This window comes from Spermophilus citellus (assembly GCF_964194105.1).
Source record: "Spermophilus citellus genome assembly, chromosome: 8".
Classification (NCBI taxonomy): domain Eukaryota; kingdom Metazoa; phylum Chordata; class Mammalia; order Rodentia; family Sciuridae; genus Spermophilus; species Spermophilus citellus.
This window is the reverse complement of record NC_138189.1, coordinates 54,170,385-54,198,227: the sequence shown is the minus strand read 5'-3', so window position 1 is coordinate 54,198,227 and position 27,843 is coordinate 54,170,385. Positions and strand designations below refer to the sequence as shown.

General features: G+C 37.5%; 1 pseudogene across 1 annotated transcript in view; it reads left to right on the top strand.

The window, feature by feature from the left end:
• The window catches only part of LOC308654667 (UDP-glucuronosyltransferase 2B31-like), a 101,253-nt pseudogene that overhangs the window by 23,886 nt on the left and 49,524 nt on the right, over window positions 1–27,843 (top strand). Inside the window, exons 3-5 of the transcript in view lie at window positions 13,150–13,280; window positions 14,543–14,630; window positions 15,372–15,545. The product of the transcript in view is annotated as a UDP-glucuronosyltransferase 2B31-like (transcript). The remainder of the gene's footprint in view (window positions 1–13,149; window positions 13,281–14,542; window positions 14,631–15,371; window positions 15,546–27,843) is intronic.

The following is a 27,843-nucleotide window of genomic DNA, read 5'->3' as shown; positions in this document are numbered from 1 at the left end:
CTCTCTCTATATATATATATATATATATATATATATATATATATGATATATATATCCAACAATATGCTGCGTCAAGGATACTCATATTATAGGAAATGACATTTACAGACTGAAGGTGAAAGGTTGGGAATAATCATACCACACATAATGACGGAGGAAGCAAGCAAGGGTTTCCATTCTCATATCAGAAAAAAGTAGACTTCAAGCTAAAGTTAAACAAAAGGGAAAAAAGAAGGACATTTCATACTTCCCAAAACCATACACCAACAAGACATAACTATTATAAATATATATGCCCCAAACAATGAGCATCTATGTTCATCAAACAAGTGAATACAAGCATCCTTGCCAGCATTTGTTCTTTCTGTTGTTGTTGTTATGATAACAGCCATTCTGACAGGGTGAGGCAGAATCTCAACGTAGTAGTATTGCATATCTCTTATGGCTAAAGATATTTGGCACTTTTTTCATGCTTTTGGTTTGAATAACCAAAAGTTGGTTTGTTGGTGATTTGAACTTCTTTTTAGAAGTGCCTGTTCAGATCTTTTAAGCAGTGAGAGATCTTATATGTTGCAGGAAGAGGGACATATACAATATAAAGTACCTTCTACATTATAATCCAGAGGAATTCAACTCAACTTGGCTGGGTTCCACTTGTCAGTCCTAATTAAAGAGAAATAGTCTCTTTTTAAGTTTGTCTTATTAATCAATTACAATAGTACATTTAATAAAAGAACTCAAGCATATTTAAAAAAAAACTATGTGTGACATGAGACTTGAACAAAGAATACAAGATTGGTAGATGGAAAAAATGGAAAAGCATATACTGGTAAAAGCAGCAACATGTGCAAAAAAAATGGGATTCATATTAAAATGCATTCTTTTAAAGAAATAATGAAGACACAGAGTATTATAGAGAAGTGGGATGGAATGCTGCTAGAATCAGAGGAACAAAAAAGCTGTTTGGTAATATCAATGTTATGATTTCATGGTAAACATTGTGTTTTTTTTTTTTTCACAGAAAATACAAAATCACAGATAACAAAAAGGGATGTCTATTTTAAGAGGTATTTGAAATACCCCTACACTACATAAACGGGGCAGATAAGGGAATGAGTATCAGATATTAATTAACAACAACTACTAAAACTGATATAAATGGGAATATATATAATTTCTGTATATTAATTTTTTGTACTGTATATTGAAACCATGGGCACTTAACTTCTGAGCCATATTCTTAACACTTTGGGACATGTCATACTGTAGGGTGAAAGAAAAGTGACCACAACACTCGGAGCAACCAAAAGATCTTTATTGCAGCAGGGCAACAAAGAAAAAAGAAAAAAGGAAAGAAGGAGAGAGAAAGAGAGAAGAGAAGAAAAGAGAAGAGAAGAGGAGAGATGAAGAGGGAGAGAACAAGAGCAAGAGAGAGACAGAGAGCGTGCGCAAGAAAGACAAAGAGAGCAAGAGAGAGAGAGCAAGAGAGAGAGAGAGAGAGAGAGAGAGAGCAAGAGAGAGGGGGGCCTGGCAGGAGGGAGTTTTTATAGCCCAAATCTAATGGGGCCTCTGGGTCTGCAAGCTGCCTTGTTGGCCCAAGGGGGGAGGGTGGTTAAGTGTTCAGCCTTGAGTGGGGTTGAATGTTCAGATTTGAGGCAAACAGGTGATAAAGGACCAGATAGAGGGGGGTTTGAGTGTGTGGGCTATCTTGCAGCCAACATCTGTTCAGCCTGCCCTGCAGACAACACAGTTCAGCCTGCTCTGCACCCAACATAGGGCATGATATAACATGGGTCATGTTGCATCAGAAAAGACGAAACTTAACTTGCTGGCTGCTACTAGCTTCCCAGTCCTGGGGCCACAGGTGGTTAAGAGAGCACCTAGCAATTAGCCAGAAGGCATTACCATGGGTTGTGATGAAGAATCGGACCACCTCTAGGATAGGCTCAGAACCCTTCTGCCCTCAAGGATAGGTCATGTCTCCCATTACTGCCTGTAGGATGGGTGTAGATGTAAATTCTCCCCACCCTGCTGACCTTTACCCTGATTGGCTCCTGTATATTATATTAGCTGTGTATGTTTTCTCATTAAAGGAGATCCTGCTTTGACTGTTCTCCCTGGCCCTCCTGATTGTCCTTGAGCGGCCAGTCGACCTTTACCTTTCTTGGCCTGTCCTGGTCGGGGCATGCTCCCCCAATCTCTCCCACAGGTCAGAAGGGAATGGGGGGGCTAAAAACCCTGACATCATACTAAGTTGCTTAGGACTTTGCTAAGTTGCTGAGGCTGACCTTGAACTTACAATCCTTCTACCATAACTTCCCTAGTGACTGGGATTACAAGCATGAGCTACCATACTTAGATCTGCATTTATGTAAACAAGGTATGGATTGTGATCTTAAAATTTCATAAATAGCCACTTAGGCAAATGATAATATCACTGACAAATTTGAATATTTAAGAAATTGTAAGGTAATTATTGTAACTCCAGTGCAAAAAAAAATGAAAAAAAAATTAATGATACATCATTGCTTTGCTGTCTGTCTAATTTTGGGGCTACTTCTCATTTTCCAAATTAAATATAACCTTTTTTGAGTGAAGGGGAGAGAGTTTAATTATATCCATTTGCTCATATGTTAATTTACTAGAATTTTAGGATTCTGATTTACAAATAAACTATAACACAATAGGCTACTTGTGAGAAATAAATTAATTATATTTAAAAAAAATAACAGTTTGGATACAAATTACAAAATACTAATTCTAAGAAAAATGTTAACATGGCAATTTTTATATGAATATAGGATATTAATATAATGACTGGGTTTATAAATCCTTGAAAGGTAAATTGGAGCCCTTTTTCATTTATAAGTAGTATAACTATTGGAAAAAAAATCCAATAATGTCATGATGCTATATTTCATTCAATTATCATATAAAACTTTCATGATGTAGTACATAGGATCAACAGTAGCAATAAGTATGTTCCCTTATTGCCAAGTCTTTTCTTTTTCTTTACCCCCTGGTGTTGGGATTGAATCTAGGGCATTGAACATGCTAGAGAAACACACAATCACTGAGAAGTATTCCCAGCTCTGGCCAACATTTTTCTATTCCTAGTACCAAAGTGAGGAACTAGTTTTGGAATTCCCAAGTATTCCTTGTAAATTGGAGGATCATTTATGAGTGATTAATTTATATTTTTGCTATATGAGTGTGAAACTATTTTCAAGTTCTAAGCAAAAATTGGCATAGGTATTTATGAGGAAGTATCATGAAGAAAACTGAAAAGTAGAAAATACCTAAAGATTTCAGGTGTAGGTATCATACACTCTATATTTAACAGAGGAGAGCATCTGATCTTCTTTGCATGCCATGCTTTTACTATCCTTCTTTTTTTTTATTGGTTGTTCAAAACATTACATAGTTCTTGATATATCATATTTCACACTTTGATTCAAGTGGGTTATGAACTCCCACTTTTACCCCGTATACAGATTGCAGAGTCACATCAGTTACACTTCCACTGATTTACTTATTGACATATTCATGTCTGTTGTATTCTGCTGCCTTTCCTATCCTCTACTATCCCCCCTCCCCTCCCCTCCCCTCCCCTCCCCTCTTCTCTCTCTACCCCCTCTACTGTAATTCATTTCTCCCCCTTGTATTCTTTTCTCCTTTCCCCTCACTTCCTCTTGTATGTAATTTTGTATAACCCTAAGGGTCTCCTTCCATTTCCAAGCAATTTCCCTTCTCTCTCCCTGTCCCTCCCACCTCTCATCCCTGTTTAATGTTAGTCATCTTCTCATGCTCTTCTTCCCTACTCTGTTCTTAGTTATTCTCCTTATATCAAAGAAGACATTTGGCATTTGTTTTTTAGGGATTGGCTAGCTTCACTTAGCATAATCTGCTCTAATGCCATCCATTTCCCTCCAAATTCTATAATTTTGTCATTTTTTAATGCAGAGTAATACTCCATTGTGTATAAATGCCACATTTTCTTTATCCATTCGTCTATTGAAGGGCATCTAGGTTGCTTACACAGTCTTGCTATTGTGAATTGTGCTGCTATGAACGTAGATGTGGCAGTGACCCTGTAGCATGCTATTTTTAGGTCCTTAGGGAATAGACCCAGAAGGGGAATAGCTGGATCAAATGGTGGTTCCATTCCCAGCTTTCCAAGAAATCTCCATACTGCTTTCCAAATTGGTTGCACCAATTTGCAGTCCCACCAACAATGTACAAGTGTACCCTTTTCCCCACATCCTCGCCAGCACTTGTTGTTGTTTGACTTCATAATGGCTGCCAATCTTACTGGAGTGAGATGATATCTTAGGGTGGTTTTGATTTGCATTTATCTGACTGCTAGCGATGGTGAGCATTTTTTCATGTACTTGTTGATTGATTGTATGTCCTCCTCTGAGAAGCGTCTGTTCAGGTCCTTGGCCCATTTGTTGATTGGGTTATTTGTTATCTTATTGTCTAATTTTTTGAGTTCTTTATATACTCTGGATATTAGGGCTCTATCTGAAGTGTGAGGAGTAAAGATTTGTTCCCATGATGTAGGCTCCCTATTTACCTCTCTTATTGTTTCTTTTGCTGAGAAAAAAACTTTTTAGTTTGAGCAAGTCCCATTTGTTGATTCTAGATATTAATTCTTGTGCTATGGGTGTCCTATTGAGGAATTTGGAGCCTGACCCCACAGTATGTAGGTCGTAGCCAAATTTTTCTTCTATCAGATGCCTTGTCTCTGGTTTGATATCAAGCTCCTTGATCCATTTTGAGTTAACTTTTGTGCATGGTGAGAGAAAGGGATTCAGTTTCATTTTGTTGCATATGGATTTCCAGTTTTCCCAGCACCATTTGTTGAAGATGCTATCCTTCCTCCATTGCATGCTTTTAGCCCCTTTATCAAATATAAGATAGTTGTAGTTTTGTGGGTTGGTTTCTGTGTTCTCTATTCTGTACCATTGGTCCACCCACCTGTTTTGGTACCAATACCATGCTGTTTTTGTTACTATTGCTCTGTAGTATAGTTTGAAGTCTGGTATCGCTATACCACCTAATTCACACTTCCTGCTTAGCACTGTTTTTTCTATTCTGGGTCTTTTATTTTTCCATATGAATTTCATGATTGCTTCCTCTATTTCTACCAGAAATGCCATTGGGATTTTGATTGGCATTGCATTAAACCTATAGAGAACTTTTGGTAATATCGCCATTTTGATGATGTTAGTTCTGCCTATCCATGAACAGGGTATATTTTTCCATCTTCTAAGATCTTCTTCAATTTCTCTCTTCAGGGTTCTGTAGTTTTCATTGTATAAGTCTTTTACCTCTTTTGTTAGGTTGATTCCCAAGTATTTTATTATTTTTGAGGATGTTGTGAATGGAGTGGTTGTCCTCATTTTCATTTCAGAGGGTTTGTCACTTATATACAGGAATGCCTTTGATTTATGCGTGTTGATTTTATATCCTGCCACTTTGCTGAATTCATTTATTAGCTCTAATAGTTTCTTTGTAGACCCTTTTGGGTCTGCTAGGTATAGAATCATGTCATCTGCAAATAGTGATAATTTAAGTTCTTCTTTTCCTATTTTTATGCCTTTAATTTCTTTCTTCTGTCTAATTACTCTGGCCAGTGTTTCGAGAACTATGTTGAACAGAAGTGGTGAGAGAGGGCACCCCTGTCTTGTTCCAGATTTTAGAGGGAATGCCTTCAATTTTTCTCCATTCAGAATGATGCTAGCCTGGGGCTTAGCGTAGATTGCTTTTACAATGTTGAGGTATGTTCCTGTTATCCCTATTTTTTCGAGAGTTTTGAACAAAAAGGGATGCTGTACTTTGTCGAATGCTTTTTCCACATCTATCGAGATGATCATATGGTTCTTATCTTTAAGTCTATTGATGTGGTGGATAACATTTATTGATTTCCGTATATTGAACCAGCCTTGCATCCCAGGGATGAATCCTACTTGATCATGGTGAACAATTTTTTTGATATGATTTTGTATCCGATTCGCCAGAATTTTATTGAGGATTTTTGCGTCTAGGTTCATTAGAGATATAGGTCTGTAGTTTTCTTTCTTTGAAGTGTCTTTGTCTGGTTTAGGAATCAGGGTGATGTTGGCCTCGTAGAATGAATTTGGAAGTTCTCCCTCTTTTTCTATTTCCTGAAATAGCTTGAAAAGTATTGGTATTAGTTCCTCTTTAAAGGTTTTGTAAAATTCTGCTGTATACCCATCTGGTCCTGGGCTTTTCTTAGTTGGTAATCTCTTGATGGTTTCTTCTATTTCCTCAATTGAAATTGGTCTGTTTAGGTTGTCTATATCCTCCTGTCTCAATCTGGGCAGATCATATGACTTAAGAAATTTATCGATGCCTTCACTATCTTCTATTTTATTGGAGTATAAGGATTCAAAATAATTTCTGATTATCTTCTGTGTTTCTGAAGTGTCTGTTGTGATATTGCCTTTTTTATCCCGTATGCTAGTAATTTGAGTTCTCTCTCTTCTTCTCTTCGTTAGCATGGCTAAGGGTCTGTCGATCTTATTTATTTTTTCAAAGAACCAACTTTTAGTTTTATCAATTTTTTCAATTGTTTCTTTTGTTTCGATTCCATTAATTTCAGCTCTGATTTTAATTATTTCTTGCCTTCTACTTCTTTTGCTGTTATTTTGCTCTTCTTTTTCTAGGATTTTGAGATGAAGTATGAGATCAATTATTTGTTGTTTTTTTCTTTTTTTAAGGAATGTACTCCATGCAATGAATTTTCCTCTTAGATCTGCTTTCAATGTGTCCCATAGATTCCGATATGTTGTGTCTGTGTTTTCATTTATCTCTAAGAATTTTTTAATTTCCTCCTTAATGTCTTCTATAACCCATTGATCATTCAGTAACCTATTGTTCATTCTCCAAGTGATGCATGATTTTTCCTTCCTTCTTTTATCGTTGATTTTCAGTTTTATTCCATTATGGTCACATAAGATGCATGGTATTATCTCTACTCCTTTATATTGTCTAAGAGTTGCCCTGTGACATAATATATGATCTATTTTTGAGAAGGATCCATGTGCTGCTGAGAAGAAAGTGTAACTGCTTGATGCTGGGTGGTATATTCTATATATGTCAATTAAGTCTAGGTTGTTAATTGTGTTATTGAGTTCTATAGTTTCCTTATTCAACTTTTGTTTGGAAGATCTGTTCAGTGGTGAGAGAGGTGTGTTGAAGTCTCCCATGATTATTGTATGGTGGTCTATTAGACTCTTGAACTTGAGAAGAGTTTGTTTGATGAACATAGCTGCACCATTGTTTGGGGCATATATATTTATGATTGTTATGTCTTGTTGGTGTATGGTTCCCTTGAGCAGTATGTAGTGTCCCTCTTTATCCCTTTTGATTAACTTTGGCTTGAAATCTATTTTATTTGATATGAGTATGGACACTCCTGCTTGTTTCCGAAGTCCATATGAGTGATATGATTTTTCCCAACCTTTCACCTTCAGTCTATGTATGTCTTTTCCTATCAAATGCATCTCCTGTAGGCAGCATATTGTTGGGTCATGTTTTGTGATCCATTCTACTAGCCTGTGTCTCTTAATTGGTGAGTTTAAGCCATTAACATTTAGGGTTATTATTGAGATATGGGTTATCCTTCCAGCCATATTTGTTTATTTATGTTACTGAATATGGTTTGTTTTCCTCTTCGATTATTTTCCCCCCTTTACTGTCCTTCCTCCCACTGTTGGTTTTCATTGTTATTTTCCATTTCCTCTTCCTGTAATGTTTTGCTGAGGATTTTTTGGAGAGATGGTTTTCTAGCTGCAAATTCTTTTAACTTTTGTTTATTGTGGAAGATTTTAATTTCATCTTCCATCTTGAAGCTTAATTTTGCTGGATACACAATTCTTGGTTGGAACCCATTTTCTTTCAGTGTTTGAAATATGTTATTCCAGGATCTTCTAGCTTTCAAAGTCTGTGTTGAGAGATCAGCTGTTATCCTGATTGGTTTACCCCTAAATGTAATCTGCTTCCTTTCTCTTGTAGCTTTTAAAATTCTCTCCTTATTCTGTATGTTGGGCATCTTCATTATAATGTGTCTAGGTGTGGATCTCTTATGATTTTGTACATTCGGCGTCCTGTAGGCTTCTAGGATTTGGGATTCTGTCTCGTTCTTCAAGTCTGGGAAATTTTCTTGAATTATTTCATTGAATAGATTGTTTATTCCTTTGGTTTGGAGCTCTGTGCCTTCCTGTATCCCAATGACTCTTAAGTTTGGTCTTTTAATGTTATCCCATATTTCTTGGGTGTTCTGCTCATGGTTTCTTAACAGTCTTGCTGAGCTGTCTATGTTCTTTTCAAGTTGAAATACTTTGTCTTCATTGTCTGATGTTCTATCTTCTAAGTGTTCTACTCTGCTGGTAGTATTCTCAATTGAGTTTTTAAGTTGGTTTATTGCTTCCTGCATTTCTAGGATTTCTGTTTGTTTGTTTTTTATTACCTCTATCTCCCTGTATAGTTAATCTTTTGCTTCTTGGATTTGTTTATGTAATTCATTGTCGAAGCGATCTTTCATTGTCTGATTTTGCTGTCTAATGTCTTCCTTGAGACTCCAGATCATCTGAAGCGTGTATACCCTGAATTCTTTATCTGACATTCCATCTGCTGCAGCTATTACCTCTTCTAAAGTTGAGTTGACCTGCATTGCTTGTGGTCCTTTCTTTCCTTGTCGTTTCATACTGCTCGCGTTTCTTTCTGCTTGGTGAAACTTTTGTGTTTTTGAAATTTTCCCCCTATATATTTATATTGCTCTTGTATAGTTGACAAGTCTCCCTTGCAGGGCAGGCAGCGGCTGTGCTCCTCCTCCAATTGGGGTGATCTGTCTACCACGCTGGCAGGCCGCTGGGTCTGTTCTGCTGGTCGGTCGCAGGTCTGCCTACCTTGCAGGCATGGGCTGCGGCTCTGCTTTGCCCTTACTCCAATTGGGGTGACGTGTGTACCACGCCGGTGGGTCGCTGGGCCTGTTCCGGGCGTGGGCGGCGGCTCTGCTCTACCCCTACTCCAATTGGGGTGATGTGACTACCACACCGGCGGGCCGTTGGGCCTGTCCCGGGCGCGGGCGGTGGCTCTGCTCTGCCCCTACTCAAATTGGGGTGACGTGTCTACCATGCCGGCAGGCCGCTGGGCCTGTTCCTCTGGTCGGTCGCAGGTCTGCCTACCTTTTGGGCACGGGCAGCGGCTCCACTCTGCCCCTAGTCCAAATGGGGTGACGTGTCTGCCGCGCCGGCAGGCCGCTGGGCCTGTTCCACCAGCCAGTCACAGTCCTGCCTACCTTGTGGGCATGGGTGGCGGCTCTGCTCTGCCCCTACTCCAATGGGGGTGACGTGACTACCACACCGGCGGGCCGCTGGGCCTATTCCGGGCACGGGTGGCGGCTCTACTCTGCCCCTACTCCAATTGGGGTGACGTGACTACCATGCTGGCGGGCCTCTGGGCCTGTCCCTGGCAAGGGTGGTGGCTCTGCTCTGCCCTTACTCCAATTGGAGTGTCGTGTCTACCATGCTGGCAGGCCGCTGGGCCTGTTCCTCTGGTCGGTCGCAGGTCTGCCTACCTTGTGGGCACGGGTGGCGGCTCTGCTCTGCCCCTAGTCCAAATGGGGTGACGTGTCTGCCATGCCAGCAGGTCGCTGGGCCTGTTCCGGGCGCGGGCGAAGGCTCTGCTGTGCCCCTACTCCAATTGGGGTGATGTGTCTACCATGCCGGCAGGCCGCTGGGCCTGATCCACCGGTCGGTCGCAGGTCTGCCTACCTTGGGGGCTCGGGCAGTGGCTCTGCTTGGCCCTTACTGCAGTTGGGGTGAAGTGATACCACGCTGGCGGGTCGCTGGGGCTGCTCCGGGCGCGGGCAGCATCTCTGCTCTGCCCCTCTGGCTTCCACAGTATTCAGCAGGATCCGGACCGAGAAGCAGTTTCCGCGGGTTCTTTAGCCCTGGGCCAGAGCAGTTCCGGGAGCCAGAATTCGGCCTCTCTGGGCTCAGTGTATTTTCTGATAGGAACAGGCTCCAAGAGGCAGTTTCCGCGGGTTCTTTAGCACTGAGCCTGAGTACTTTGTCTGCGAGACACAGGTGAATGGCAGCCTGAAATTACCTTTTCTATGGTTGAATCTTATATGACTTTTAACAATTATTTCACAGAAATCCTAACCCAATATCAGACACCTGAATTCCAGTGATTCTTACACTCTTAACCAATAAAGAATGATTTAGAAGTAAAATTTGCAATATTATGATTAAATTTAAAATAACAAGGAATTTTAGAGCAATGGAAAAGGGAAATTAATTTTCCTTAATGATATCTAAATTTTTCTTCATATTTATAGAGAAAAAAAGAAGAGTAAACACACCATACTTCACCACATAATCATCACAGGTGTATTGTTTCATATTGCAAGTATTCTGTGCATTATAAATATTTCACCAGAAAGTTTAGTAATAAATGATCTAAGTTATATAAGGACATTTTTTTAAAGAGCCTCACATAACTGTTATTCCACATTTTACAAAATATATTTAGCATATGATCTGCAATGATTATGCAGTGAAATTTGACATTCACAAATTTGAGATTTTGGTGACAGTATAGACATCAATGTCACAATCAGTAATTCCTCAGAGAAAAGAATAAAAGAATTCAGTTTCAGCAGGTGGGGATTATTTAGAGAGCCAAAAAGTATCTTGGAAATCAGGATATTGTTTATAAACCAAGTCAGGAGAACAGAAGCAAATATGAATAGTTTAGTTTGGTGAGATATTGCCATATATTGAAGAGAACTACAAATAAAAATCATTGAGGGTAGAAACATAAACAAGTCCAATATATAGGTTAAAGTAACACATGGGTTTGTGCTATAACATTCCATTGTAATAGAATTTACCTACAAATCTCTTAAGCTCTAATTAGTGATAAACTTAGAAAGGTTATTCTTGACAAAATGTGTCTCACCTTGTTGGATTCACAGGATTATTTACATCAATTCAGAAAGAATGGCAATTGACTACATAGTGCTTTGTGAGTTTGCCTTGACTAATATTTTTGCTAAGAGTATCAGATGAGAATTCTAATCTCCTCTCAAGACTGGGAAGTTAAGTCAGGAGTTAGACTTCACCTTTAATACTTTTACATTTGGGTAAATTTCTCTCTTCTTGTAGTCCCGAAGATATTTTAAAGTTCCTGGACCTGATGATAAATACCTTGTGTATCAATTCAGACAGGAGGGAATCCTATAATTCCTGGCAATATTGTCATGCAACAATTTAATGTATTTATTAGCAAAATCAAATAATTAAAGTCCCATGTCAAAATTACATAAATGCATAGTTCCATTCTTTAATTAGTATTTCAGTGGTTAATTTTAGTTTGAAATGGGATATATATATATATATATATATGAGAGAGATAACAGTATATATCAAGTTATCAAGACAAAGATTTTCAAGAACTGTTTTGGGGAAGATATACCATGACATCAGCAAAACTAGATATCATCTCAAGTTATTTCCTTATTAATCCTAAGTGACTGGATAATACATACAGAATAAAATTATAAACTCATAATGTACTTAATGCTGATTATTCACAAACCACTTTTATCATTAAGCCAATGACAAACTAATCTTTTTTTAACCAAAGTTTTATTCAAGTCATGTCAACATGATACAAATTTGAGTTTCTTTTTTTTCCTATATATTTCTAGGTGTTTGGTTAGATCTAGTTCCTACATGTGCTGATTTAATTCTAAGTCAAGATGAATAGAAATATGCCAAGGAAATTTATGAATTTATTAAGGAATTGCATCTTAAACTTAGGAAATACCATGTGAATATACCAAATACTTACATAAACAAGCATATTGCATAAATATGAACAGACACATTCCCAGACATGATGACCATTATTCTAAAGTGTTAGTCACAAATCAGGCAATGCTATAATACAGAACTCAATTATTCAATCCAAAATAATATATCATTCTCTGTTTTTGATTTAAAAATGCAACAATTTGAAATGACTTAAACAATATGGAATAAAGGTTTTTTGAACTAATGCTTATAAAGAAGTCTTTTAATATTTTCTTTTCTCCCATCTTATGACGGCTGAATAGGCTATGGAGACAGACATCTTGTGGTATCGTGGATGTCTTCCAAACACATCTACGTGGATAATGTATTCATGTTATTTCTAATAATATTTTTATCCCATTAAACCTCCAGTAGTTGCCTCTAGGGGACTGTGAGTCTCTTTAGAGCTCTCAGTTGGGTCAAAAGAATAAGTGAATGGAGGAACCTGTAGGCTGAAGGGGGAATCATAAAGAGTGGCTCTGAGGCACAGACTGAGACAACTAGTAGGACTTGAAAACGTGCATATCAAAGGTTGTATAGGAACTGAAGGGAACTATGAAGATGGTAAAAGGAGCAAGAGAAGGGAGTGTTGATGGGAAGAAAGAGGTCTTAGGGAAGCTAGATTGGGTGATTATAAGTTTTGAAGAAGAATTTTCACAGCCTTGACCATAGCAGCACTATTCCCAAAAGTAAAGTTTTGAAGCAAAGTAAGTATCCAAGAAAAATTAATGGATGGGCTGTTTGTCATATATACATATCTTGTATAACTTACATTCCTGGGGGCATTACATACCCTATAAAACTTAGGAAATAGTGGCACTGTGCCATGATACAGATGAATATTAATAATGTTATAGTGGTCCAGTAAAAAGTCAAAAACTTCCATGTATATTAGGTATTTAGATTTCTCAGATTCAGAGAAACGGAAAGTAGAAGTATGGTAGTCAAGGATCAGAGCCAGAAGAAAAGAGAAAACAATTTATGTAATTTATGTAAAATTTATGTAATTTCTTAGTGTTGCAAAGTAATAATGCTCTGGTAATGATTGCCTTAGGATGCAAATATGTGTACTGAACTATGAAACTTAGAAAAAGTTAAAATTATATAGCTATGTATATTTGAACTTAATTTTTAAAAGAGCCACTACTCTAGTATGTCTTGAAAATATTTTTTCTTTCCTTATGTGGTTGAACCAATCATTAAATTTGTCTTTGCTCTGCTGTTGGATTTGTGATAGAGCAACTTCATTCCTTTACAGGAAATGGAAGACTTTGTCCAGAGCTCGGGAGAGAATGGTGTTGTGGTGTTTTCTCTGGGGTCATGGTTGGTAACTTGACTGAAGAAACAGCCAATGTGATTGTATCAGCCCTTGCCCAGATTCCACAAAATGTTAGATAAGATGGTAGAGAACTATGGGAAGAGTCTCTTAAAATATCTATAGGGTCTGGTAACAGAAATTTCCTTGCAAAGGGTAAACTCTTGTGATGTCTTTAACTTGTCTCAGCGTTCACTTTTAAAACCAAATAAACTGCTAAAAAATGTAGATAATATTGATGAATAAAAAAAACTTTGGTATTGACACTGTGCTAAGGAAGAAATATATTTATTAAGTTTGAATTTGATATAATATTGGTATGACAGATACACAGAAATTACCAAATTCTGCCCTACGATGTCCTTTTTTCCATGCAGGACCCATGAAGTTAAATTTTAATGAAAACAACTAAGTAGGTATTAAAAATCCAAATCACATCCTGGGTTTGTGGCTCAGTGGGTAGAGTGCTTGCTTGACATGTGTGAAGCACAGGGTTTTATTTCTCAGCACCACATATAAATAAATTAATTAAATAAAGGTTCATTAACAACTATATATATATATTTTTTTAAAGCCAAATCACATCACATATTGTCATCTTTCTGAATAATTCTGGCCTCCATTCTCCTAATGATGAAAAGGGCCTATTCATGGTACTGTTTACGGTGCTATTCAGAGAAGGAAAGCCAGGCTAACTATGAAACAAACTAGACTTAGAGGAAGGAAAAATCAACCTGCACTAGTGATGGTCCTGCTAGTTTCTCAAGGTTGATCTGAATTAGGTTAGAGACAGGAAACTGCCCTAACCATGGACTCTTTACATTAGAAATATATGATCTCACAAGAGCAAACACTAATAAAATTATTTATTTTAAGAAAGGATTTCTGAGTAAACTTCTTCACATACTACTGAAAAGGAAAAAAAGTTTAATATTAAAATTTAAAAGTTGATAACATCTGCAAAATACAGATGTATACAGAATAATGGCAGGTCATTAGAAATTTTATGTAGATTATTTTCCAAGAGTTATAATAACTTAATTATATATATATATATATATATATATATATATATATATATATATATAGCAACTATTTATGAACTCTGAAGGTTGCATACCAAACATTTCTAAATATAAAAATATTTATAGGAAAATATTACCCTCTATTTAAATTACTATTTCAGTTTTTCACATTATCATAACTTGTTCTCATATCTCATTTCATTATCTCATATGAGAAGCATTTACTTTGTAATTTCTTAATCTCTTCTAAGTTTTAACATGCTATCTTTTGAAATGTCTCAAGGAATAAGAGGTCTGCTTTATCCTGTCAGGTTTTATGGAGATTTGATGGCAAGAAACCAGATACTTTAGGACCCAATACTCAACTGTATAAGTGGATACCCCAAGGTGACCTTCTTGGTAAGACCTGGAGAATAAATAATGAAAATACAAAGAAAAGTTAATAAGAAACATAATATTTTAGTAGTACATATATGTACTGAAGTTTAATGAAAATTAATGAATTATAAAAGTTATTTATATTTATTCTCTTATCAGGAGAAATGGATAAAGAACAACTATTTGCATTTTATTATACATATCCTATTAAATTATCTGCATTTCAGTTCTAATTACCTCTCACAGGGAGTTTTTTTAGTCACTTCCTGCATTGTAATTTTACACCTATCCTTTGACCTACTACAGGGCCACTTGAGATTCCATTAAAAAAAAAAAAAGCATCCCTCTTCTTTATTACAATGTTCTCAGCACCACAACTACCCTGCTCCCTGCTGCCTTGGACAATGCATAGCAGACTCAAAGTTGTCACTATTCCTTTGATAGTACATGTTTGCATACTTCCCCTCCTATGATACACATAATATTGCTACTATTCAGAATGTGCTCTTTCTTTGTTTCCACAAGGCATCCTTTCTTCCACTTTCAAGTCTCAAGTCATAGACTTCAACATAGCCTTCATTTATCTCTCCAGTGTATGTAGGTACTTCTTGACCTGAAATTTACAAGCAATTTCAGTGCCTTTTCATGGTTATAATAATCTGCTATCAAAAAATAATTAATCTTCTGTGTCTCATGTTATACATTTCTTATCTTATTGTTGACTTAGAATTGATAGTTTGCCTTAACATATTCTAATCCTAGGTCATCCAAAAACCAAAGCTTTTATAACTCATGGTGGAACCAATGGCATCTATGAAGCCATCTATCATGGGATTCCTATGATTGGCATTCCATTGTCTGCAGATCAACCTGATAATATTTCGCACATGAAGATCAAGGGAGCAGCAGTTAGACTGGATTTTAACACAATGACAAGTACTGAATTTTGCTTTCCCCTCAAATAAGACACAATGCTATCTATTTGTTACTCTTATGATGTGAAATGTAATAAGATAGTTTGCAATTATGTTTACTGTTCTATAATCTGTAATTATGAAGAGTTTGTCTAATTTTTCTGTTTCCTCAGTAGCTTATTGTCTCATCTCATCCATAACACTAATAAGGAATCTAAATAACTTGGAATGACTGAAAATAAAACCATCATACTTTTCCTTCAAATATCAACATGTTATCTATCATAATAATCAGTAACACTGAAAACAATATAAAAAGTATATAAATTATTAGAAAAATAGGTAAATAAACCCTCAAGTATTCCAAAAGTTGTCCTTAAAGGGAAATATCATGGAACCTTTTTATGATCAAAGTGGCCCAAATGAGGAATAGTTAGTGTTTTAATCAGCTTTTTTGCTGCTGTGGATAAAAGACCCACAAGATCAATTGCAGAAGAGAAATAGTTTATTCGATTTCCCATAGTTTCTGAGGTTTTATTCCATAGAAGTTTGGCTCCATTTCTGGAGGTAGGAGGGGAGAGAGACCATCATGGCAGGAAAGTGTGGTGGACAGAAGCAGTTCACATGATGATCAGAAATCACAGAGACAGACTCCACTTGCCAGATACAAAATATATACCCCAAAGCCATGCCCTCAATGACTTGCCTCCCTGTAGCCACAACACACCTTCCTCCAATTACCACTCGATTAATCTCATCAGGTGAATGTTCACTGATTGACTTTAGACTCTCACAACCCAGTCATTCCCTTCTGAACAATCTACCATTGTCTCAACAGGAGCTTTTGGGGGACACTTCAGGCCCAAATCGTAATAGCTAGTTATCATTTGTGATTTGAAGATCACCATCCAAGACTCACAAGAAACATTCTCCATCTTAAGGTATAAATTTAAAATACATAGTAAAACATATTTTTCATATCTTTCTCTCACTTTTTATCAGTGTATTTTAATTGTACAAACTGATTGGATATGATGTGACCTATTTGTACATGCACAGAGATACACAATAAAACAGTATAATTTGGCCAATAGCACTCCCCAGCACTGAACCCCTCCCTCTCCACCTCCCACTCTTTGGTTCCTTTCATCTCCTGATTTCCCTTTGATTTTCATGAGATCTGCCGGCATCTTTCTTTTTCCTCCATAGCTTCCACATCTGAGAGGAAACATAAAACCTTGGATCTTCTGAGTTTGAATTATTTTGTTTAACCTACTGGTCTCTATTTCCATCAATTTTCATACAAATGACATAATTTTGTTTATTTTCCTTTATGGCTGAATTTTATATATATATAACATTTTCTTTATACATTCATCTATTGGCAGACATCTAACCTGGTTTCATTGTTTGGCTATTGTAAATTGTGCTACTATAAACATGCATATGCATGTATCACTGTAATAAGATAACTTTAATTTCCTCAGGGTAAATACTGAGAAGTGGAATAGCTTGGTCTTATGATGGCTCCATGGCTAGTCATTTGAGGAAATCTCCATACTCATTTCTATAGTGGTTATAATCCTTCCAACAGCATAAAAGTGTTCCTTTTTCTCCTCATTCTCTCCAGCATTTATCACTCTTTTTATTCTTGATGACTGCCATACTGATTGGTGTAAGATGATATCTCAGTGTAGTTTTCATTTGCACTTCTGTGAAGGTTAAAAATATCAAACATTTCTTTTACATATTTTTGTTGACCATTTGTATTTTTCTTTTGAGAGATATTTGTTTAATTAATTTGCACATTTACTAATTTGGTTGTTGATTTTTTGGTATAGTTTTTTAAATTCTTTATATATTCTAGATATTAATCCTGTTTCAGAAGGTAGCTAGCTAATATTTTCTCCTGTTCAATAAGTTCTCTCTTCAGGATTCTAATTGTTTCCTTTTATGTGCAGAAGCTTTTGAATTTGATGAGTTCCCATTTATTAACTCTTGGTACTATTTCCTGACCTTTAGAGGTTCTATTGAGCAAGTAAATCATGTCTTGTGACTATATGCTGAAGTGTTGACCTTACATTTCATACTAAGATTTGCATAGTTTCTAATTCCTAGGTCTTTAATCCATTTTTGGTTTGTTTTTGTATAGGGTGAGAGATAGTGTTCTAAGTTCATTCTTCTACACATGGATAACCTGTTTTCCAGCATTGTTTTCTAAAAAGTCAATCCTTTTCTCCATTGTATAATTTTGGCAATTTTGCCAAGAATCAGTAGAATGCAGATGTAGGAGTTTGTCTCTGTGTCTTCTATTCTGTAGCACTGGTCTATGTGTCAGTTTTATGCCAGTACCATGCAGTTTTTGTTATTATAGCTCTGTAGTATAATTTGAAGTCAGATATTGTGATACCTACAGCATTGCTTTCTGGATTTAGAATTGTTCTGCCTATTCTAGGTCTTTTATTCTCCCAAATAAATTTTAAAACTATATATTCCAAGTTTTCTGAAGAATGTCATTGACATTTGCTTGAGGATTAAACTGATCTGAATATTGCTTTTGGTTATATGGTCATTTTAACTATATTAATTCAGCCTATCCATGAATAGGTGAGGTCTTTCCAGCTTTTGAAGTCTTCTTCAAATTCTTTCTTCAGTGTTGTGCAGTTTTCATGTACAGGTCATTGACCTCCTTGGAAAACATGTTTCAAAGTTAAAGAAGTTATATGAAGGATTTTGAAAGAATTCTTTATCAATTTCATATAATAATTTTTCATATAATAATTTATATATATATATATATATATATATATATATATATATATAAACAAATAGAGCTAATAACTTGGAATGACTGAAAATAAAATCATCACACTTTTCCCACTTGGAGTGAGAAAGAGTGGGTTCTCTCCGAGAGGAGAGGAAGGGCTGCCCAAGCTCCCCTTTGTATTGGGAACTTTGCAGAGAGTACACCCAGGCCAACTTCTTGACTTTTGACTGAGAAGGATGACATCAGACTTTCAAGGATGACATCAGACTTTCCCCGCTGTGCATGGAAAACTTTCAGGAAAACTTAGTTCACGTTGGCTCATGCTGACTTATTCTGATTGGAACCTGTTTTATAGATTTTTATGGTTATGGTTAATTATCCTTATCTTGCTAAGTTCTGCAACCTGATATGTATAAAGATCATAACAGTCCACCACTCCAGGGTAGCTTGTGTTCTTCTTATCAGCATTTTATACCTGCATTTTGCTGATTAATGGAATATATTTTACCTGGCAGGACTGCAGGTAAATCATTTATTAAAAGGAATCACATAGAAATCAGCATAGTGGACCGACCACATTTATGAAGTTATTGTCTTACTCTCACATTCCCAGTGCTCATGACTATCAGCTACTTATCATTCCCTGTATCAAGAACTGGGGCTGGGGTTGTGGCTGACCAGTGGATCACTCACCTAGCATATTCATGGTCCTGGGTGTGGTCCTCATCCCCACATAAAGGTAAACATTTTTTTAAAAAAAGATATTGTGTCCAAATGCAACTAAAATTTTTAAAAAATAGATTTTAAAAAATTTTTAAAAAGAACTTTTGGTGCCTAAATACTTTTAGAGCATTTGTGCATTGATTTGTTCTGGCTGCTACTTGCCAAGTGAGGGTGAAATTAGGAGTGATCTGAAGTCACTTTATGTCCAGGAGGGCATGGACAGTTAAGGGTATTCAGCATCAGGGCAATTTAGAGGTCTATCATGGCAGTTGGTGGGTGACTGGGTGATATATGCATAGGGTCAGGATCATGTAAACACAAAAATGAACAAGACAGTTAAGACAAAAATAAACAACATTAAGAAGCATTTTTTTTGTTAAACATTTAGAAAAAAAGCAATTAATAGCTTTTTATCAGTCAATCCTTGAAAGCCACACAGATGAGTAACTCATTAATAGTTAAGCAAGATGCCTTTTATTTGTGCATGGAAGTCATTTAAGGCTTCAAAATCATTGGCAGAGTTGTTTGTTAGAAACAAACAACATTGCACAGATATCACCTTGAGCTATACTTAAGATTCCTAATGCTATCTCATTTAATAAAATACCTTTTTTAAAAAATTAGTGTTACTTTTTTCTGTTTAGTGGAGGAGTCCTTTAGCTGTGTTCATTAGAGGTCTCTTGGTAGAATTAGATAGGGCTGACGCAAATTCACATCTCAACTTCTATTCTCATAATAGTATGAGTCACTTTGGGTGCACTTTTCTGCCAGCTGTTTTAGTCAGCTTTTTCACTGCTGTAACCGAAAGAACTGACAAGAACAATCTTAGAGGAGGAAAAGTTTAGTTTGGGTCCCCAGTTTCAGGGGTCTCAGTCCATAGAGTGCTAATGCCATTGCTCAGTGCCTGAAGTGAATGAAGCAGAACATCATGGCAGAAGTTTGTGGTGGAGCAAAGTATCTGGGTCTACCACACCAGGAAGCAGAGAGAGAGAGAGAGAGAGAAACTAAGCTTAATTCACAATATATAATCCCCAAAAGCACACCCCCAGAGACACACCTCCTCTAGCTACACCTTAAACCTACAGTCACTACTCAGTTAATCCCTATCAGGGATTAATGCACTGATTGGGGAAACCTCTTATAAGCCAATGTTTCATCTCTAAACTTTCTTGAATTGTCTTACATATGAGCTTTTGGGGAACATCTAATGTCTAAAATGTAACAGTGTTAAGAGCAAGTTGGTTAAAAAAAATATCAACCACATTCTCCCTACATGTTCTTACCTGTACAGTGTGAGATATTAGTAGTAGAGTCTGTCAGCTGGATGCTGAAATACAAGTTCAGGTTACCACTCATCCTCCAAGAGCAAGTTCAGGTTACCACTCATCCTCCAAGAGGGTAGAAGTACTTTGACCATCACCACTACTTGTCTCCTGATTTAAGACTCATCCTAGGAGATTTGTATTATAGTCATTTTTTATACTCATTTGTATTATAGTCATTTTTATTTTGAGATCACAGTAGTCCTTAGTTTCCAGTGCATTTGAGAGTTAATCCTTGAGCAATTGGCCTCTAATTAATCAAAATTAGTTAATTTCAGCTGAGACTCCTCAGAGATCGCTCTTGGGAGCTTAAGGGAAGTCTCTTGACTCCTTTAACTTTTCCTCTACCAGCTGTGCCATATGCCAGTTTAGGTCAGGGTCTTGGTGATCACATGCCGCTTCCCTTGGAACAATCATGGATAGTTTCTTCCTCAATTCCCCTCCTTTTTGTAATATGTTCAGTAATTGTCTTCCTTTTGTCTAAAATCCACACAGTTCCCCTGATTGGGAGGTCAGTTGACTCACCAGAGTTTTAGGGCCCTTAGTGAGATTCCATCATTCCCTAGGTCCTGGATGATCTTAGAAGACAAGGTCCAAAATATTGGCTGCTTTTCTCTTAGCCTTTTTAATTCCTTCTCTTTTGTGTCCAAGTTTTGGTTTTAAACATGAAGCACACCAGTTGAACCAATCTTAAAGAGTAATGTGTTTTAATTTTATTATCTATGATTTTATGGTCAATCCTTCCATTTAACTGGGGTTACTATGAGTACTCAAAGTAAGAATTATATTCTATTCTGTAGGTGATGGCTTATTATCTATTAAGGTTATTGTGTTAGAAGTAGTACTTCTATAAAACACTAACAGATAATAATTATAAAGTTCTACAAGGAAAATAGAAAATAAAAATAACAAGAACAAAAACATATTCAGTTTATGAAAGGTTTGAACCAAAAACATAATTTTTTAGCAACACAAAAATATCTTTGATATCCCTTTGGCCCCCATTAAAATTTACACTCATCAAATCAATTGTAAATAAAATTATTAATAGGGCCTTTATAGGTTTTACTTTATTTTAAACTTCTTTTAAAACTTCACTTCTAAATATATTTTGTAATTTGTGCAAACATTTTTTTAGATTTGTATTATAGTAATTTTTATTTTGAGATCACAGTAGTCCTTACAACAAAATTCTGACTTTTTAATAGAACTTTAAATGAACTTAATTTTAGCCTAAATTGGAACTATCCTAACATAAAGTATGGTGAGAGGAAGAACCTAAACTTAGATGAGGCTGACCATTTGGCGAATCATCACTAAAGTATTTAATTTCTGAAGCTCACCATTGCTCCTCTTTCAAATATCATATATTCTTTTCTGAGGCTATCTAAACATCAGTTAACATAATATAATTGAATATCAGTTACATCTGAAACATGAATCAAACAGAAAAGCTCAGAGAGGTCCTAACTTCCTTATAGGGAAAAGGAAAATGTGGCAAAATGTTTTCATGTTCTATGTTGTCAAACTTTAAACAAATCAGGCTCTCCTTATTACCCTTCCAAAATCACATTTAAATTTCCATCTGAATTTATGAGTACTTTTATCCAGTTAAAAAACATTGAATGACACAAATAGATGCTGAATTAAATTTTTATGTTCATTTAAATCTGAAAACTTGTGACAAAAAAATTCTTTCAACTTGGTAAAGTGCTTTTATAAGATTTATATATTAAAAGACTTGTATGCTTGGTGTTATGTTTTACATATGAAGTGTCCCACAAAAGCTCATGTGAGACAATGCAAGAAAGTTTAAAGGGGAAATGATTGGGTTATGAGAGTTTTAACCTAATCAGTGCATTAAATTCCTGGCATGTACCAAATGGGTAGTAATTGTACGTAGGGAAGGTGAGACTGGAAGAGGTAGGTCATTGGAAGCCTGTCTTTAGGGTACATAGTTTGTTCCTTGAAAATGGAGTTCTCTCTCAGTGCTTCCTGGTACTGACTATTTTAAATTTCTTAACTTTACATTTTGAAACAATCCTTATGAAATCCTTATAAAATTTCTAAACTTGTCAATTCTTTTTTAATAAGATGAAATAATTTACTTTTTGTACTTTTTTTTCCAATTCAAATACAGATTAATTTTTTCTTCTTCATTCTTTCTTTTTTTTGCGTACAAAATTACATCTGTTAGTTAGAATTTTAATTCTTAGAAACCTTGATTTATTTTACTATAACTCAGATATTGGGAGAACCTGTACAGTGGGACATACTAGTAGTAGAGTCTGTCAGCCTCACTGGATGCTGAAATCCAAGTTCAGGATACCACTAATCCTCCAAGAGGGTAGAAGTACTCTGACCATCACCACTACTTATCTCCTAATTTAAGACTCATCATAGGAGATATCTTAGTTTCCAGTGCATTTCAGAGTTAACCCTTTAGTAATTGGCCTCTAAATAAATACAGAAAGAATTTAAATAAATAAATAAAGCCCAGAGATATCTCTCTCTCTCTCTCACACACTCTCTCTCTCTCTCTCTCTCTCTCTCTCCCCCACACACACACACACACACACAATCATTACTCAAAAAAAATGTTAATTTTGATGCACAGGACAAAAGGTGAATTCACCAGAAAAAAACTTGAGCTTAAAAAATAGGTAGATTTTTTTCCTTAAAAAAAATGGCTATAATTACTCTAATAACAGTATAGAATGTTTATATTATACCAGAGTGCATGTTAGTATCAGAATAGACTTAGTCCAGATATTTAAAGATATTGAAATTCTATGTTGTTCTGGGAAAGATGGTATCTTAGGAAAAAGTTCTCATGAAAAATAAAACTTGTATATATGGAATTTTTCTATAGCTCTTCCCTTTTGTCACTGTTAAATCTAGAGAGAAGAACCTCAGAAAGTGGGAGCCCCGTGCATTCCTGGGCTTCTTGTGTCAGCTTTCTGTATTATGAACCTGAGTCTTTGTAGTTTGGATTGACATCCATCATGTCCCTAAAAAAAATATAAGTAGATCTTTTAAAGCATTGTAGAGCTCTTGAACCTGGCACACCATCCTGTTCAAATTCTGTGTAACTCTCTCTGTTTCCTCCTTTCTATAGTATTTAGGGAGTAACTGATTGAAAGAACAGAGTCTCAGAATACAAGAAAAGAGAAAGGAGACATTTATGTGCAACAGTATCATAATTCAAAAGTGACACTTTTAACCTAAGCATGGTGGTGCATTACCTGTAATCCCAGTGACTCAGGAAGCTGAGGCTGAAGGACAAGTTCAACACCAACTGCTGCAAATTCTCCTCTTAAGTTCCCTAAGCAACTTTGGAAGACTATGTCTCAAAATACAAAAATAAAAATGGCTGAGGATATGACTCAATGGTTAAGCACCCCTGGCTTTAATCACCAGTACCCCAAAAATAAAAAATAAAAGTGACTGGTCGGAACCCGGAGCTCTCCAGACTTCAACACTGTGGAACTCACACAAATGACCTCCTGGGCTCTTCTGCCTTCGGGCTTGGACTGAGAATTGTACCATCTCCTTCCTTGAGGCTGAGGCCTTGGGACTTGGACTCTGTCACGCCACTGGCTTCTCTAGAGCTCCACCTTCTGGTCTTCTTTTAAGACTTCTTGGCCTCCCTGACTAACAGCACTTTCAGTATCTCCACATTAACGGGATCAGAAAGACCCATTAATACACCCAGATTCTACCAACTGAGGAACTTCTAGCAAAATTCCGCTGAAAGGAGACCTGCCGGGAATTAGTAAGTTTATTAGAGGTGACAGTTTGTCCCAGACAAGTGAATATTGGCCACGCGGCGCAGGGGTCCAGTCCCGCTGCCAGCCACCGCCAAACAGCCGCCGGCGCCGCCTGCCCGGTTCTGCAAACGGCACGTCAAACAGCCCCCCGCCCGCCCAGCTCAGGAGGCAACGTGAAGGGAATCTAACCAAGCCTTTATGAAATAGCGAACTGGGCTGCGTACGGGGGTTGCTGAAGTGCTGAGCCTGGTGCTCAGAGCAGAGGCTTTAATCGAGACTTTGCGCAGCTTGTTAGAGCTCCTTTCACCATTAGTCTGTAGTGGACCACCTGGCCAAACAGCAGAAAAAACAAAGAGATTGAAAAAGAGATGCTTGGCTCCCGGACGCTTTCCTGCTCAGAGCCAGAGCCGTGGGCGCTTTGCACCCATCTGCTTCCTCTTTCACTTCGCTCCCCGCAGAGAAGCTGAATGGGTAATCAGCAGTGGATCCTAAGTACCTGAGGCAAAGAAAGCTCAGTACACCCCGCCCTTTTTTTTTTTTTTTAATATTGTCTATACAGGGAGAGTTAGTGGACTGAAATTGTTGGCTGGGCTGGGGTTTCGGGGCCGAAAATCCACTCCGCGGGAGCCGCCATTTGCTTTTGGCATGCTGTCTTGATGGCCCTGTCTACACAGTCCAGCAGCCGCATCTAGAGACTGGAACTGGGCTGCGTGCCGAGCTCTGTCCTCCGAAGGCTGGACCACGGCCTCAAGCGCCTCGGTCGCCTGGTCCCTGCTGCACCTTGGGGCAGAACCTGCTCTGGGGTCGTTCGGCATCCCCCTGCGAGGGGACCCGTGCTCCGGAGAAGGGGGTTGGAGAGCCGCGGCGGCAGCCGCTTGGGCCCCGGGAGCTAGGCACTGGGCCGAGGAGCAGTGGAGGCCGCAGCGGTGCTGCTAAGGTCGCGGACAAACGCGGCGCCCAAGAGCGCAGCCCAGAGGTGGAGGCAAAGGCAGCAGGGTTTCAGTTCTAGAAAACTGGAGTGGAAACAGAAGCAGCAGTTTGTATAACCCCAAGATCTTGCTTATGCCAGGAAACTGTAAGGGTAACATGAATATCATTGAGGAGGTCTAATACGGCAGCAGGCGTGGAGAGATCAAGTCTCTGACCTCTTCAACTGCGCGGGCATAGGGAGTTGTAAATTATCTAAAGCCTATTTGCTCAGGATCACCAGGCAATGCTGAGCTGACGTGGAGCTAGGGCGTACACTTTGGGCCCCTCAGAAAACACACACTGAGCACGTATCTGCTGCGTTTAAGCCCCGGATCGCCTGCTTCTCGTGACTCAGCACTAACGACCCCGCTGAAATAACTAGTGGGCCCACCTGATCTCACAGAGGTTAAAAAAAAAAAAAAAAAAAAAACAGAGCACCATAGCCAGACCCAGGGAATCAGGAGTGACGTGGGACTAGAGACACAGAACTCCCGGCTATCGCTCCCACCAGGGCTGACAACAGAGGTCCCTTGCACCAGCTACCAGGGGAGTTGCTACCTGAGGGCAAACAAATTCGCTGGGGGTCCTCAGCCCCAAGCCCTACAAACTTAGGGTCCGGGGAGGCAAACAGAAAGGGTGTGCCCAGGCATCCATGAAAACAGGGCTCCCAGGAGCAGCAGACCCGGCGTGTAGCCAGTAATGTGGTGAGCGTCACAGGCGAGTGGGGCCTGGATTGAGGAACCACAAGAGAAGGACCTAGGCATTCAGGACTGGAGACCCGCACAGTCTGGGAAGAAGAGCTGAGGCACAGTGATTGGCTCCCACCTATCAGAGGAGAAGCCTGGCCCAGTGGGCATAGCCCCACCTACTGGAAGAGAAGTTAATTGAGCTCTATGACTGCATTTATTATTATTATTATTATTTTTAATGATTATTATTAGTATTTTTTTTTATTCTCACTTTTTGTAGTTGATGTTGTTGTTGTTCTTTAACTTTCTTATTAATGGTTTCATTTTTTTTAATTCTTTTTATTCTATTATTATTACTATTATTTTTTAAACTTCAATTTCCATTTTTTATTACCAGTATAATTTTTTTCGTTTGTTTTAAATTTTTATTTTTTCGTTTTTTCTCTTTCTTCTCACTTTTTTTCTTTTGTCTTTTCATTTCTTTTCAACTTTCTTATTCCCCCTCTCTTGAACTCCACCTGCCTACACTCACTCTCTTTAGTGACTTGTTCCCTTCCCTTCTAATACCTCTCCTCCCAAGCATCAAATAAACTTATAAGAGTAAACAGTAACTCAACAGTCAAACAGAACAAGAAGTATCATGAGCATAAAAAAGCAAGGAAGAAAAGGAGTACAAACAATGAAAGACAGCCTAAATATTCAGGAGGACCTGGAGTCATCAGAAAAATGGCCATATAAAGAACTCAAGGAACACCTTAGACAGATGGAAAGGAACCTTAAAGATCACATTGAAAATGAATTACAAAAACAGATAAAAGAAGAAGTTAAGCATCTTTATCAGGAGATAGAGATTATTAAAAAAAATCAAACAATAACTCTAGAAATGAAGGAAACGATAAACCAAATTAAAAACTCAATCGAGAGTATCACTAACAGAGTGGAGCAAGTAGAAGCCAGAACGTCAGATAATGAAGACAAAATATATCATCTTGAAAAGAGTCTAGCCAACTCAGATAGGCTGGTAAAAAATCACGAGAAAAACATCCAAGAGATTTGGGATAACTTAAAAAAAACAAACTTACGAGTCATCGGGATAGAGGAAGGCACAGAGATTCATGCCAAGGGAATGATTAACTTGCTGAAGGAAATAATTACAGAAAACTTTCCAGAAATAAAAAAGGAAACAGATATACAAATTGTAGATGCATACAGGACACCGAGCACACAAAATCACAGTAGACCAACGCCAAGACACATTGTTATGAAGCTATCCAATATACAGAACAAAGAGAAAATATTAAAAGCTACAAGAGAAAAGAGGCAGATTACATTTAGGGGTAAACCAATAAGGTTGACAACGGATTTTTCATCACAGACGCTGAAAGCAAGAAGGTCATGGAACAATGTATTTCAAACACTGAAAGACAATGAATGCCAACCAAGAATCCTGTATCCAGCAAAATTAAGCTTCAGATACGACAACGAAATAAAAATCTTTCATGATAAACAAAAGCTAAAAGAATTTGTAGCCAGAAAACCAGCATTGCAAAGCGTCTTGAGCAAAACTCTACACGAGGAAGAAATGGAAAACAATAACCAAAACCATCAGCGGGAATTCCCTCGGTAAAGACAGAGGATGGGGGGAAAGCTAATCATGGAGAAACAAACTAAATTAGGGAAAAAAAAAGAGATAAATAATCAAACATGGCAGGAAGTACAAACCATATATCAATAGTAACTCTAAACGTTAATGGCTTAAACTCTCCAATAAAGCGACATAGGCTGGTAACATGGATTAAAAAAACAAATCCAACAATATGCTGCCTCCAGGAGACACATCTGATTGGAAAAGACATACACAGGCTCAAGGTAAAAGGTTGGGAAAAAATATACCAAGCACACGGTCCTCGTAAGCAAGCAGGCGTGGCCATCCTCATATCGAATAAAATTGACTTCAAGACTAAGTTAATCAAAAGGGATAAGGAAGGACATTATATACTGTTAAAAGGAACCATTCACCAACAAGACATAACAATTATCAATATTTATTCACCAAATAATGGCGCTGCGACGTTCATAA